Below are 14,754 nucleotides of genomic sequence, written 5' to 3' on the forward strand. Positions count from 1 at the left end.
CACCAATCGGACCTCGCCATAATCTCGGACATGACCATAAATTGATTGGCAAAATCTCACACACACCCAGCATGACACTAAAAACAAACCTCTCCATAATGCCATAAACGTAGGGTCGGCACAAACACCAATCGAACCTCGCCATACTCTGGGACATGACACACACAAAAACAAATCTCGCCATAATGCCATAATGTAGAGTCAACACAAACCATAACATCAAATTGATCGAGCCGGTTTAGGGTTACATGATCAGTTATAGGAGACTCGAAATGGATTGCAACGGCACAAACACCAATCGGACCTCGCCATAATGCCATAAACCTATAGTCACCATAACATCAAATTGATCGAGCCATTTGTATTACATGATCACTAATATACACATAAACATTGGCTTATCAGAGAGTACATATAATAACTAAACCCGGACGAAGCCTAAACCTGCATACAGAAATAAACATGGCCGTTGAACATACATCCGATCACTAAACCCAAACGAAGCCATAAACCTGCATACAGAAATAAACATGGCCCAACAACCACATCCGATCACTAAACCCGGACGAAGCCATAAACCTGCATATAGAAATAAACATGGCCCAACAACCATACACCATCGAAACTCGCCATAATGCCATAAACCTAGAGTCAGCACAAACCATAACATCAAATTGATCGAGCCATTTGTGCTACATGACAGTTATAGGAGACTCGAAATGGACTTCAACCTTATTAAACAAAAGACTAAACCTTGATTGTAGGAACTCGCCATAAGTCATATATACATGAGTACCAGATAACAAGGATAAATTGTGGTCAGAATGCATCAGTATAACAAAAGGTTGTTGGACCACTAATATACACATAAACATTGTCTTATCAAAGAGTACATATAATAACTAAACCCGTACAAAGCCATAAACCTACATACAGCAATAAACATGGCCGTTGACCATACATCCGATCACTAAACCCGGACGAAGCCATAAACCTGCATACAGAAATAAAAATGGCCCAACAACCATACATTTGATCACTAAACCCGGATGAAGCCATAACCCTGCATACAGAAATAAACATGGCCGTTGATCACATCCGATCACTAAACCCGGACCTTGCCATAAACCTGCATACAGAAAGAAAATGAGCCCAGAACTGAGCACCTAAAACATACATGGATCTCAGACATAGCCATAAACCAACCCAAAACCGAGCACCTATTATAGATCTAGATATAAACGTGAAACATTGCACCAAAAGCTCGTCACAAAGGACAATGCACCACAAACTGGGAACACATTACAAAACCTCGCCATAAACAAAAGAGTCGCCATAGACATACATAATCGGGGAGTCGCCTTAGACAGAATCGGACCTTGCCATAAATTTTACTCAACAGGAAATAAAAATCAAACATCACCATAAATAATAATTTATCTGGACTAGATGCATGTCCAGAAATGGATGAGGAATCGGGGTTCGATCGAGCTCAAGCATAAAACTCCGATACAGCCCGCTTACACCATAAACACTGGCCACACCTAAACCCAGACGTGGAAATAAACCTGCAAACATAAACAAACATGGCCACTAGCCCCACATGGAACTAAACCCGGACGTAGCCAAAAACCTGCTTGTATACATAAACATGGCCACTTCCCACATACATCAAACATAGTCCTGAACCTGCACATAGACAAAATATGGATCTCGGATGTGGCTAGCCGCCATAAACAAGCCCACATAAACATAGTCAGTAGCCAATGATTTGCTTTCTTTGAACGAATATTGCAGCATATAACTCGCCATACATACTTTATCGACACAAACCCTGGACATTACATGTAGGCTGATACAAAACCATTGTGCATAGACTGACACAAAACCTCGCCCTAAACCCGATCATACATAAAGTGTCATGGGTTGTTTTACAAAACGGCCATAGACCTGGCTCCCTTTAGCGCAAAATGCAACACATATGGTGACCAGCCATAATCTCATTCCCCCCCCACTATATCTAAGCACCAACTATGGAGGCTTTGCCTCAATGCCAACACATCATCGTGTATGAACCATGTCTTCTTCACCTGCACAACATCGACAAACACAAGAGGATTGAAGGAAATTAGAAAGGAGATTAATATCCAGATGCATATGGTAGAAAGCTAGCACTCGACACACACTCTAAGCATACCCAGCTTTTGCTCTTCTTTTGCAAGCAATACTAAATTATGTAGCGAATGGCAGCCATGACATAAAACCCACATTCAATCGCATTTGGTTGAATTGGTCCCTGCAGCATCAAACCATTAACATGACTAACATGCCCTAAATTTTCCAAGCATGAGAGAGCACAAGGAGACATACTTTCAACACTTTTAACTCAAATTTGGTGGCAGGTTCAAGCAATGCATGTTGGACATCATGAGCTTTTACTCCTTGGGCCATCGCCTCCATAGCACTGCATATTCATAACAAGCAAGATAAAAAACCATTCATAGCCATATCAACTTATTTCATATACCGACCTCCCCAAGCTATGATGAACAAAGTCAACCCATGTACCTGTGCAAAACAGGTACAATATCCATCATGGTCGTCCACCCAAGTGGGTCATAGTAGAGAATGTGGTTCTTTCTCCTACGTAGCCCATCAATCTTTTCATGTGTGGCAAGATACATAACACAACATGTCCAATGCTCCCTGTTGCAAAGAGAGACAACATCAGCATGTCAATGAGAAGCCACAATGTAGCATACCTAGCAGTCTTTGTCCTCTCCTTACAAACCACCTGTAAATGATTGGAAAAAATGTAAGCACGCATTCACCAAAGTCCCTCTCCCCGAAGAAGTTATGTAAGACCCGCATGGAATCTTGCTTGCCCAAAGTCACATCCACAACAGAATACCACATAGAGTCCACAAGCATCACTTGCATGAGGACATCTGAGCCTAGTGTGTACTCCATCCACCTGTAAAAGTGAGTATGTTAAGCACATGTTTGCTCACCATAATGCATACCACTCAATAACAAAAACATGGCGGTGATTACATTGCAAATAGATTCATCGTGCGCGTGGATGCTTTATTTGATAAGATGAAGCGTAGAGCCTGATCATCAATGTCCACTCGTAGGCCAAAGCGAAGAGAGTTGAGCGACATAGGCACATGTGAAGAGAATCTACATCTACCATGCCACAATCATGAACATAGTGAGTATCAAAGAATTAGAAAACTGTGAACATAGGGATGGTTGACAAAAGCCACTTGTACAAGGCCCGATTACTACATGTCGAAGTGGCAGGGCTGATTTCATGGCCTATTTTTTCAACTGTCAGCTGGTTATTACCGACATAAAATAGGAGAGCCGACAAAGATGCATCATCAGGAGAGTCTATTTCAATAGCTTTCTCTTGTGTCTTCCCTCTTTGAATCGGAAGCTTTTTCTTTGTTGGAGTTGCAAGCAATGTAGGCTAGAAAGGAATGCACATTTATTAGAACACATCAGCATGCTGGATTTTTTTTCACCGCTCTTAACACCTAAACAAAATTACTTATGCACAAAAAATCAAAAGTTACAAATCCTAGACACATACATCCTCATCGAGCTTAAGATTGCTTAATGTCTCTGCAAGTCCTGGGCCCTCTTCTCTCTTGTCTTCATAATTCTCATTGTCGTCCTCTCCTTCGGGAGCATACTGGAAAGGGTCCTCATTGTCAGTGTCCTCCAAGGCTGCCTCAAGCCAAGGAGGAATATCATGCATCCTCTTCTGTGAATGTCCATAGCATGGTAGTTAGAGAATTAGTAGAAATGAATGAACTAATCAAACATGGTGTGCAAACATACTATGAAAATTGATGACAAAAGAAAATCAAATTAGACAAATCGGAAACTTACATGTGTGTTGTAACCTTCATCAATGCGCTTTTGAATTTTTGCCAGCCGGAGAGCCTTGACTGCCATGTAGTCTCGCATCTTCCCAGCCACAAATTCCTCAATAAAAGTGGCCTCTGACATGTGCTTGTACTGATTTCCGAGGTCCTTCCATACTTGGTGAGCCCATATGCGCGTGATGCGTTGATACCTTTTACAATTTTGCCTAAACTTCCTATTCTTGTCGCCAAATCTCTTTAAAGCTACTTTATGCCAAGCTTTCACTTCCGGATTAGGCATGAGGTTTGCTCTTCTCTCAGCTTCTTTGTGGAGGGGGCGACTTCCAGGGCGCTTTTCAATCTCTACAGTGATTCCATGGAAATTCTTGAGGTGAGACATCATCCGTAGTCTTTTGAAGATGAAGGCCGATCGCTTTGGGCAATCAGCACTTGCGCGGCATCAGCGTGCTAGCCGTCCATCAGGGAGCTCAATCTCTAAATAGACTTTTGGATCTTGGATTCTGCCTGCCTCTTCTTGCTTTGGAAGATCCTCAAATACCTCCTGTGCTTCTCCCTTTGCTACATCCTCTGTCTCAACTCCACATTCCCTTGAGCCCACCAACTTCTTTCGCGGACGGATGTTTAGGCTCGAGGGTGTGCCCATCTCATGCAAGGTGTGCTTCCGTGGACTTCTCCTTGGTTGAGAAGTAGCCCCTTCTACATGAGGAGATGTGGGAGGAGTAGTGAAGCTCTCCTCATGACAGAAGGGTCCCTCTTCTTGCTCTTTAGCTATGTCCACCTTCTCGGACTTCTCCGTAGGCTGGACCTCCTCCCCATTCTTTGCTTCTGGTGAGACATTGGCCTTTCCTCTTGTGATGCGAGAGAAACCACCCCTTTGCCATGTTCTCTTCCCCTTTCTAGCAGGTGAACGAGCCATCCCCTAGCCACAACCTCAAGCCAAATTAGCTCATGAAAAGCATGACAATAATTCCCTCTATTTCTTTCTCTCACACAGACACACACAGTCAGCCACACAACGCACTCCCTTTCTTCACATGGACAAGCTCGTGCATAACCCCATGGTCGAGCCCTGAGATGCTTGCACAAAGCATGCATGGAACTCACGCATCCAACCCTTCAGCGAGAACAAAAATTGTGCTCACCTTCAATGCTTCCCACACAGAACGCATGCATCCCAACCTTCACAGCCAGCGAGAAAAGGAGATGCCCTCACCCCACTTGCTGCTCCTCCGCTTGGCCCTCAAACGATGCTAGGCTAGAGCAATGAACGGATAGCGATGATGGGATTATCCACCAGTAGCGCAAAATCTTGTAAGGACCCTCCCCCCACAAAACCCCCGTATCCCCCCACTCGCGGGCTCACCATGCAACCAATCAGAAGTCGCCACGCGTCCCATGGCCCATGTTTTGAATTTGGCCAGCCTGCCCAGCCCCCCCTCGCTGTCTAGGTTTAGTTTTTACAGGTATGCACGGTCCAGATCCCCTCGATAAGCCCCATTCCAGTTCGCTGCCATTGATCCCCTTACCCCCCCTCTTTAAATGCTATGTGTTATATAGTTCTGAGGGAGGTAGACCATGAAATCAAAATTTTTCCAGGTAGTGAACCAGTCTCAAGAGCGCCGTACAAGATGTCACTTCCAGAGGCTATAGAACTCAAGGATCAGCTCAAACAGTTGATTGAGAAAGGGTTTATCCGACCTAGTACATCTCCATGGGGTGCACCTGTTCTCTTCCAAAAGAAAAAGGATGGCTCTCTTCGACTTTGCATAGATTATAGAGGCTTAAATCAAGTTACCATCAAGAATAAATATCCAATTCCTCGTATTGATGAGATGCTGGACAGATTACATGGAGCCAAAATATTCACAAAGATCGATCTTTGATCTGGCTACCATCAAATTCCAATCCAGGAGGCTGATATCTCCAAAACAGCTTTCACCACTCGTTATGGTCATTACGAATTTACAGTGATGGCTTTCAGACTTACGAATGCTCCTGCAACTTTCAATCGTCTGATGCACGATATCTTAAGAGAATTCTTGGATGATTTTGTCCTAGTATTCTTTGACGATATCTTAATTTATTCCAAATTAGAGGAAGAGCATGAAGGACATGTTAGGAAAGTGTTAGAGCTTTTACGCCGAAATAAGCTGTATGCAAAGAAAAGAAAATGTACCTTCTTTACCCCTAAGGTCTGTTACTTAGGGTTTATCATTTCACCTGAAGGAGTCTCTGTTGACTGTGACAAAGTCAAAGATATTGTGGAATGGCCTCAACCCACTTCACAAACCGAAGTCAGAGGGTTCTTAGGTATCACAGGCTAGCACAGGATCTTTGTAAAGGACTATGCTCTTAAAGCTGCACCACTAACGGATTTGCTAAAGAAAGGAGCAACGATACTTTGGGAAGAAAAACATGAATCTTGCTTCAAACAGCTTAAGGAGTATCTTGCTTCATACCTCTCTTAAAACTTCCAGATTTCACCGAAGAATTCGAGGTGATCACAGATGCTAGTAACCTTGCATTAGGAGGAGTCCTTACTCAAGAAGGAAGGCCTGTAGCTTATACTTCTCGGAAGCTTAGGATTCATGAAGTGAATTATGCTACACATGATTTAGAATTGCTAGCAGTTATTCATGCTCTCAAGCTATGGAGACATTATCTATTGGGACGCAAATTCCAGTTAGTAACAGATCACAAGAGCCTTAAGTGGATTTTTACCCAACCTAACCTTAACATGATACAGAGGAGATGGATAGAGCTCATGCACGAATATGATTTTGATATTAAATTTACACCAGGTAAGGATAATGTTGTGGAAGATTACCTAAGCCGTAAAGCTTTTCTCGGGGCAATTTCCATGGCTAACAACCCTATTTTAGACAAGGTCTCCTATGCTGCTGTCAGAGATACAGATTACCAGATGCTTGCTAGTATCCTACGTGAAGAGAGGGTATCATCAAATCAGCCTAAACCTCTACATTACTCCTTAGAATATGGGAAAATTTACTATAGGAATCAATTATGCATACCTAAGGATTCTACCCTAAGGAATGCTATCCTATATGAAGCACATGATGGCCCAACTTCAGGACATCCAGGTTATGCCAAAACCATCAATGCAATTGGCAGAAGTTATTATTCGCAAGGTATGAAGGGTGATGTCCTTCGCTATGTCAAGCAGTGTTTGTCTTGTCAAAGGATTAAGGTAGAGAGACTAAAGATGCCAGGTAAATTACATCCTTTAGATATTCCCCAAATAAAATGGGAATGTATTAGCATGGACTTTATCACCGGGTTTCCTTCTGTCCAAGCTGGATATGATTCAATCATGGTCATAGTCGACTTGCTTACTAAAGTGGCTCACTTAATCCTAGTCAAGACAACCTTTACAGCTTCAGATATTGCTCGTCTGTTTGTGAAGGAGTTTTTCAGAATTCATGGTTTACCCAAGATGATTGTCAGTGATCGTGATGCCAAGTTTACTTCAAAGTTTTGGGTATCATTGTTTCAAGCTATTGGAACCCAATTATGTTTTAGTCCTGCTTATCATCCTCAAACCGATGGCCAAACTGAAAGAGTTAATCAAGTAATTGAAGACATCCTTAGAGCCTACTGCAATAGAGAACCTCGCAAGTGGATTCAATACCTACCCTTGGTAGAGTATGCATACAATTCCTCTACTCATAGAAGTATTGGAATGACACCTTTTAATGCTCTTTATGGTCAAGAATTTTTATCACCTCTTAACTTTTCTGACCCCACTATAAGGGTAGAAGCCTCAAAGAAAATGCTTGAAGAAATGGAAGCTCAAACCAAAGCTATTCGAAGGGATATTCAAGCGGCTCAAGATCGACAAAAGAAGTATGCCGACTTACAAAGATCTGATCGGATTTTCAAAGAATGTGACAAAGTTTTCTTACGAGTAAAACCCAAAAAGAGCAATCTATCTCTCGGAAGGTATAAGAAGCTTAGAAACCGATATTGTGGACCTTACGAAATAATCAAGGTTGTAAGTGATCAAGCTTATAGACTAAAACTCCCTTCTCATTTGCATGTGCATGATGTATTTCATGTAAGTCTGTTAAAACCTTATGTATATAACCCTGACCATGTCCTTGATGATGAGAAAATCATTTTACCTGCTCAAGATGTTCTACAACTCCAACCTGATACTATCCTAGAAACTCGAGAGAGAAAGATTAGGAATAGATCCATCAAAGAACATCTTATCTTATGGAAGGATTTCCCTATAGAAGATGCTACTTGGGAAGATGAGACATCCCTTCTTAAGGATTACCCTTCACTGTTCTTGAGATGAGGACATCTCAAATTCTAAGTTGGGGAGATTGTAAGGTCTCTACTTTCAAATTTCACACAAGTTCTATTACGCATTTGAATTTTTTTAAACCATTACTCATTATTTAAGATATTCAACTTCAAATTATGAATCGTAGGTTGAGAAAACCTAGAATTTAAAATTTACGCTACAAAATTCTGACATGTTTAGCTATATGAATCACTAATTAACTTATTGTAAGACTTATTTACTGATTGTAGAATTTTCTTTTACTACTATAAAGTTAATATAAGACTGTAAAGTTTAACTAAAAAATGTAAAGTAAATTATCATTAAGGAAATAAATAAAATAATTATAAAGACAAAAGAATACACAGGGATGACAAATGAAGGCACATGGATCACATAGGAGGGGACAAAGTGGGACACACTGTCACATGAAAAAGAGAGGCTACTCTTGACTAATCTTAATGAGGGGGGGCTTGTGTGGCCTTATCTTTTGATGATAATGACAAAGTGGTCAAGCTCATGGGTACCACAAGGGTACCAAAAACGCGGGTATGATTTTTGGAAAAAAATAAAAAAATAAACAAATTTTCTTTTTATTAAAAAAAATATTTTTTTGAAAAAAAAAGTTGGACGTTTTTCTTTCTGCTATAAATAGAGCACCCATGCTGACACTTTAGACATAGAGATTGCTTCTATAGCACTCACGAAGTGCTGCCACTTCTCTTAGAGAGAAGACGTCCACAAACCACTAAGAAAGCAAAAACTCTAGTGGACTAATAAGGTGTGTATTAATTGAGCATTCAATTAGTTTTAAGAAGGATATGTGTGTATGTGTGCTATCTCCTACTCTAATCTCTTTAATAGATTAGTAAGATTCAATTAGATATGTGTGTGTGTGTGTGCTATCTTTTACTCTAATCTCTCTAATAGATTAGTAAGATTCAATTAGATATGTGTGTGTGTGTGCTATCTATTACTCTAATCTCTAATAGATTAGTAAGATTCAATTAGCTTTAAGAAGGTTATGTGTGTGTGTGTGTGCTATCTCTTACTCTAATCTCTCTAATAGATTAGTAAGATTCAATTAGTTTTAAGAAGGATATGTGTGTATGTGTGCTATCTCTTACTCTAATCTCTCTAATAGATTAGTAAGATTCAATTAGTTATGTGTGTGTGTGTGTGCTATCTATTACTCTAATCTTCTAATAGATTAGTAAGATTTAATTAGCTTTAAGAAGGATATGTGTGTGTGTGTGTTATCTTTTACTCTAATCTTCTAATAGATTAGTAAGATTCAATTAGATTTAAGAAGGATATGTGTGTGTCTGTTCTATCTTTTACTCTAATCTTCTAATAGATTAGTAAGATTCAATTAGCTTTAAGAAAGATATGTGTGTGTGTGTTATCTTTTACTCTAATCTCTCTAATAGATTGGTGAGATTCAATTAGCTTTGAAAAAGTATGTGTGTGTGTTCTCTTTTACTCTACTCTGTCTAATGGATAGTAAGGTTCAATTAACTTTAGAAAAGATGTATGTGTATGTTTTCTCTTACTCTAATCTCTCTAAGTATACCTACTCTCTCTAGTTAGTACATCTTCACTATTAACTTATATATTGTTAATTGAAAGTTAATACATAAGAGAACTCATCATATTCTTATTATACATGATGAAATTCTCATTGACTAATGTTATTGTCAATTAGGTTAAATAGAAGTTTGAATAATACTAAAAATTGATTTAGTTGAAGTATAGAATTGAAGTTAGAATTGGATTAGAAATGTCATGAATAAAAATAATGTATTCCTAAACTTTCACTCGTAATTTACACACTTAATTTTTTATTAATTAAGATTAGCAAATATTTGATGTATAGAAATTAGATGTAGAACAACAACACTAAGAGTGAATCCGAGTTGGCGAAGGTTCAAATTAGAGACTCTTTTTGGAAACAAGAGATTACAAGGGAAATTGACCAATTTAAAGTTCTAAGTGTATAACATAAGTGTAGTACAAAAAAATGGCTTCAAAGCGTGCTCGAATCCAAGGCGCTAATGACCATGAAGCCGGTACAAGTAACGGGGGAACTCCTGCGGAACATGCTATGTCTCCACCAATCGGACCAATCGGAGCTATGGTACAGGTTAGTATTGCAGTTTCAAGTTATGCATCATTGCATATGCGAGACCATAGGAATGTATTATTTACCTTATGAAAAGAAAACATGGACCGAAACCACGGGGCTTAACCCCAAGAAACTCGTCATATGTTTGACAAGTAGGAAAGATTGTCTGGTTAAACTGGTTGCTATAGGAAAGAATGTTTGTCCAAAACCTTCGGTATGGTTTCTCTCAAGTCTCTCTACTTATTAGCGCTGGTATTATGTGGCAGTTGCCGAGGCGTGAGATGACGCCCAGGATGGCACCACTGATGCTGTGGTGGGAGTACACCCAGATTAGCCCAGCTGGATATTGCAGTTTTGTTTTTCCGTGGCGTGCGGATGACGCCCAGATTGGCACCGTTATTGCTGTGACGGGAGTACGTCTAGATTAGCACAATGAGTACTTGTCGAGCGGTATGGGACGCTCATGAGGACAAGGGTTTTTATAAATAATGTATATACCGATCGGACATAATAGCGCCAGTAGAGATTCTTGAGTGAACCTAATGCAAGGGTTGTTGGTTTCAAATTGGACGACTTCTTGTTTGACTATTGTTTGTAATACTGTTTGAAGGGCTATTTTAACGAACCAGTATCATAAATAAATTAAAGGAACATGTATATTTAAACAGTGTGGTAGTAATTAGATAACAAAAGAAGGGTGAGTGTGGTGTGGAAAGTGAGAGAATGATACCCCGACGGTATCATTCTATGGACGGGTGGACCCGATGAGTCGGGTAACTTCCCAACGCTAGAATTTTTTTTTATTAGTCATAAATCTTAAAAGAGACAAACCTTGGCGGCTGTGCTTCTGAAACATGGGGAAAAAAGCGCACAGGTTGGTCACTCTAAGATTTATACTTTTAGGTATAATTGATGATAGATAGTTTTTAGACAGGGTTATGGTGGTCACGCTCCGCCATAGCGAGATAGGACCAATCCTTCACTAACAGTTCATGCCCGTGGCTACGTAGTAGCTAAGGCAATGTCCGTTGGTTTTTCTTTCTCAGGATTGGAGACCTATCAAAGGTACTCCGCTCCTCTCGACAAGGGGCAGGGACCTCACATTTATTTAGGCACAAGAATTTAGGATGTTTTTAGTAAGGGGTTATTGGTATATACATATCATATTGCTACTTGGAATCTAGCTGGTTTGTGGTTTCTTGAGTAGATTTGTTAAGTTACTTTGGGATGGTAGATGTGCTGTTTGGTATTCTTTAGAATATGATGTTCAATCAAAATTAATTAGAAATGGTGCTTTTCTAAAGTTAAATTTTAGTTTAATAAGAGATGTGCATGAGCGTACACTCCCACAAGCAAAGACATGCATGCATCTTACATTTGATTGTTTGGTGATTAAAGGAATACAAAATCTATTATAGATTTTTCTCATGCCACACTAATATTTGAAGATATCATTAATGTAACATGAGATTTTAAAAGCTAAAAAATAATGTTCAATTGCAAAATCTGAAAGATGAAATCTCAAAATGAAATCTCACAAATATATAATTCTTTATCAAACCCGAAAAGGGTGAAATAGGGCATGGGAACACCATGCACAACCTATCCATGCCAAGAAAATACAAAAAAGATGAAAACAATGCCACAGTAGATAAGAAGCCCTCTTGTTATCTACTGATGAAAAATGAGTCCAATTTTGCAAAACTTTGTTCCCATCAGCTTTATCATTGTAAGGTTTCCAGTTTCTGAAACCTCAGAAATTGTACAAATCCTGATCAAATTAACTTGGTTGTTAAGAAAAAACTCTAGAATGATCCAACTATGGCAAATGTTGGTATTTTTGGAACCGTAACCAGAGCTTTACTATCGTTAGAATTTTTCAGAACAGAATTCCAATAAAATCTGGAAAAGTTACGGGCTCTAAAAGGTTACACTATGAATTTAATTAGTTAAGTAAAATTGAAAGGTTTCAATAATTATTACTGCTAAAGACTTTTTGTCCTAAAGTTCTAGAAATTGAAGATATTTCCAAGTTTAATCATTAAAAGTCAAGAAAAATAGAAGAAATCAATTCTGGAAGCTGGGGGAACTGTGTGGGGCTGTGATGAGCTGACCAAGACAAATTTAGTAGCAGGTGGTGCTAGTTGGAAGCTGGGGGCTTGCTTGAGGTGCCAGAACTTGCCATAAACAGCTCAGGGCCCCTAAAAAGCTATAAATAGACCCCCCTTCTTCAAAAAAAATTATACTCGAAGGCTTGGCAAATTCTCTCTCATCTAGAGGGATCCCTGCTCAAAAATCACTAGAGAGCAAAGCTCTAGTTGGTTAATCAACGGTAATTAGCACTAACCCTTTTTAATTAGCAAAACTATGTTAACCTATTTACGTTTTCTTGATTAACTCAATTAATTAAGAAGATTTAACCTATTTATACTCTAAAATTCTCTCCTATTCTGAATTCTCTACTGATTATTGAGATTAAGCTTAGGGATACTAATCTAATTAATTATTATATTATACTAGGATTGAAATTACTCATTTTAACCATAAATTAATGATAATTATACTAATTAAACTTAAATTAAGATGAAATAATTATCAGAGCTATGTTAAGCTTTCAATATACTTGAAAAGTTATCTTTTAATTTTTTGAATAATTTTTATAATTATCTAAGCAGAATTACATTGTCTTAAAGAGAAAAGTAAAGGAAAAAATGATCAAATTAATCCAAATATCTTTGAGGTAATTATCAAAGGTAGATATCATCTTAAAATACCTGTGATAATTATGTTACCTATAGATAATTAGCTTAACTAATTATCTCAGCAGAAAAACACTATTTTTATGAGAAAATAAAAGGGGGAAAATAGAAACATAATCCAAAACATTCTGAGATAATTACCAGAGGTAAAAATTATCTTAATAAACTCGTGATAAATATATTCACTATAGATAATTATTTTAACTAATTATCTCAGCAAAAAAACATTGTTTTTATGGGAAACTAAATAGGGTAAAATAGCAAATTAATCCAAAAATCTTTGAGATAATTGTGAGAGGTAAAATGTATCTTATTAAACCCGTGATAAATATCTTTACTACAGATAATTAATTTAATTAATTATCTCATTAGAAAAATAGTGTTTTCATGAAAAACTAAAAAGGGGAAAATAGCAAATTAATCCAAAAAGCTTTGAGATAATTATTAGAGGTAAAATGCATCTTACAAAATCCATGAAAATTATCTTAATTACAATTAATTAATTTAGCTTATTATCGTAGCAATAAAACATTGTTTTTATGGGAAACTAAAAGGGAAAAAATAACAAATTAATCCAAAAAGGCTTTGAAATAATTATCAGAGGTAAAACTTACCTTAAAAAACCCGTGATAATTATTTTAACTATAGATAATTAGGCTAACTAATTATCTCAGTAGAAAAACATTGTTTCTAGAAGAAAATAAAGGGGGGAAAATAGCAAATTAATCCAAAAAGTTTTGAGATAATTATCAAAGGTAAAAAACATCTTAGAAACCCAAGATAGCTATCTTAACCACAGATAATTAGTTCACCTAATTATCTCAGTATAAAAACATTGTTTTTAAGGAAAAATTGAAAGAGGAAAATAACAAATTAAACTAAAAAAGATTTGAGATAATTATCAGAAGTAAAAAACATCCTAAGAAACCTGTGATAATTATATTAATCACAGATATTTAGTTTACCTAATTATCTCAATAGAAAAACACTATTTTTAAGGGAAAATTAGCAAATTAAACTAAAAAGATTTGAAAAATTATTAAAATAGCTCCAATAATTATAAGATAATTATGGGAGAATACTAATAGTACCAGGAAGTTACATAAGAAATATCTCATCCAATATTTAACAAGGATACCTATTTACTCCAAAAATCCTTATTTTTGGATAAAAGGAAGAAAAGAGATTATGCATTTAATTCTCTAATTGATTAAGTCCTTTTATAAAGGCTACCAATATGGCTCCAAAAAGAACGAGAGAAAATCCTCTATTCGATGAAGAGGATACAATCAATAAAAGAAATAGAGCAACTCTTGACCATGAGGCTAGACCTACTCATAGGCCTACGGAGGAAAGTCTGCAGGCGCTAGCGCAACAGCAAATGGCTGACCAGTCTCACAGGTGGATTTCCATTTTGTTCACTTGAGTCTTTAATTAGATTAAAGTTCAGTTATAAATTAACATTGTATACGTAAGGACTAGGAAGGATTAATTGGCCGTAAATGAAAGGTAACTTCCAAGAAACCAACGAGCAATGGTTTTAAATAGGATAGAAATGATTGGGTATGACTCATTGACCTAAGAAAGAAATGTTTGATCATCCTTAAGACAGCTTGTCTCCAGACACCTCTGATTCCTTGGAATATTTTACTGCAGGTAATGAGT

The 14,754-nt window shown here is 37.8% G+C and overlaps 1 pseudogene; it reads right to left on the reverse strand.

The window, feature by feature from the left end:
• Positions 1–421: 421 nt before the first annotated feature.
• Positions 422–4,812, reverse strand: LOC147427398 (uncharacterized; annotated as a pseudogene).
• Between the last annotated feature and the right edge of the window lie 9,942 nt (positions 4,813–14,754).

Source organism: Adiantum capillus-veneris, chromosome 23 (genome assembly GCF_014529385.1).
Source record: "Adiantum capillus-veneris isolate H3 chromosome 23, ASM1452938v2, whole genome shotgun sequence".
In the NCBI taxonomy this organism is placed as follows: Eukaryota; Viridiplantae; Streptophyta; class Polypodiopsida; order Polypodiales; family Pteridaceae; genus Adiantum; species Adiantum capillus-veneris.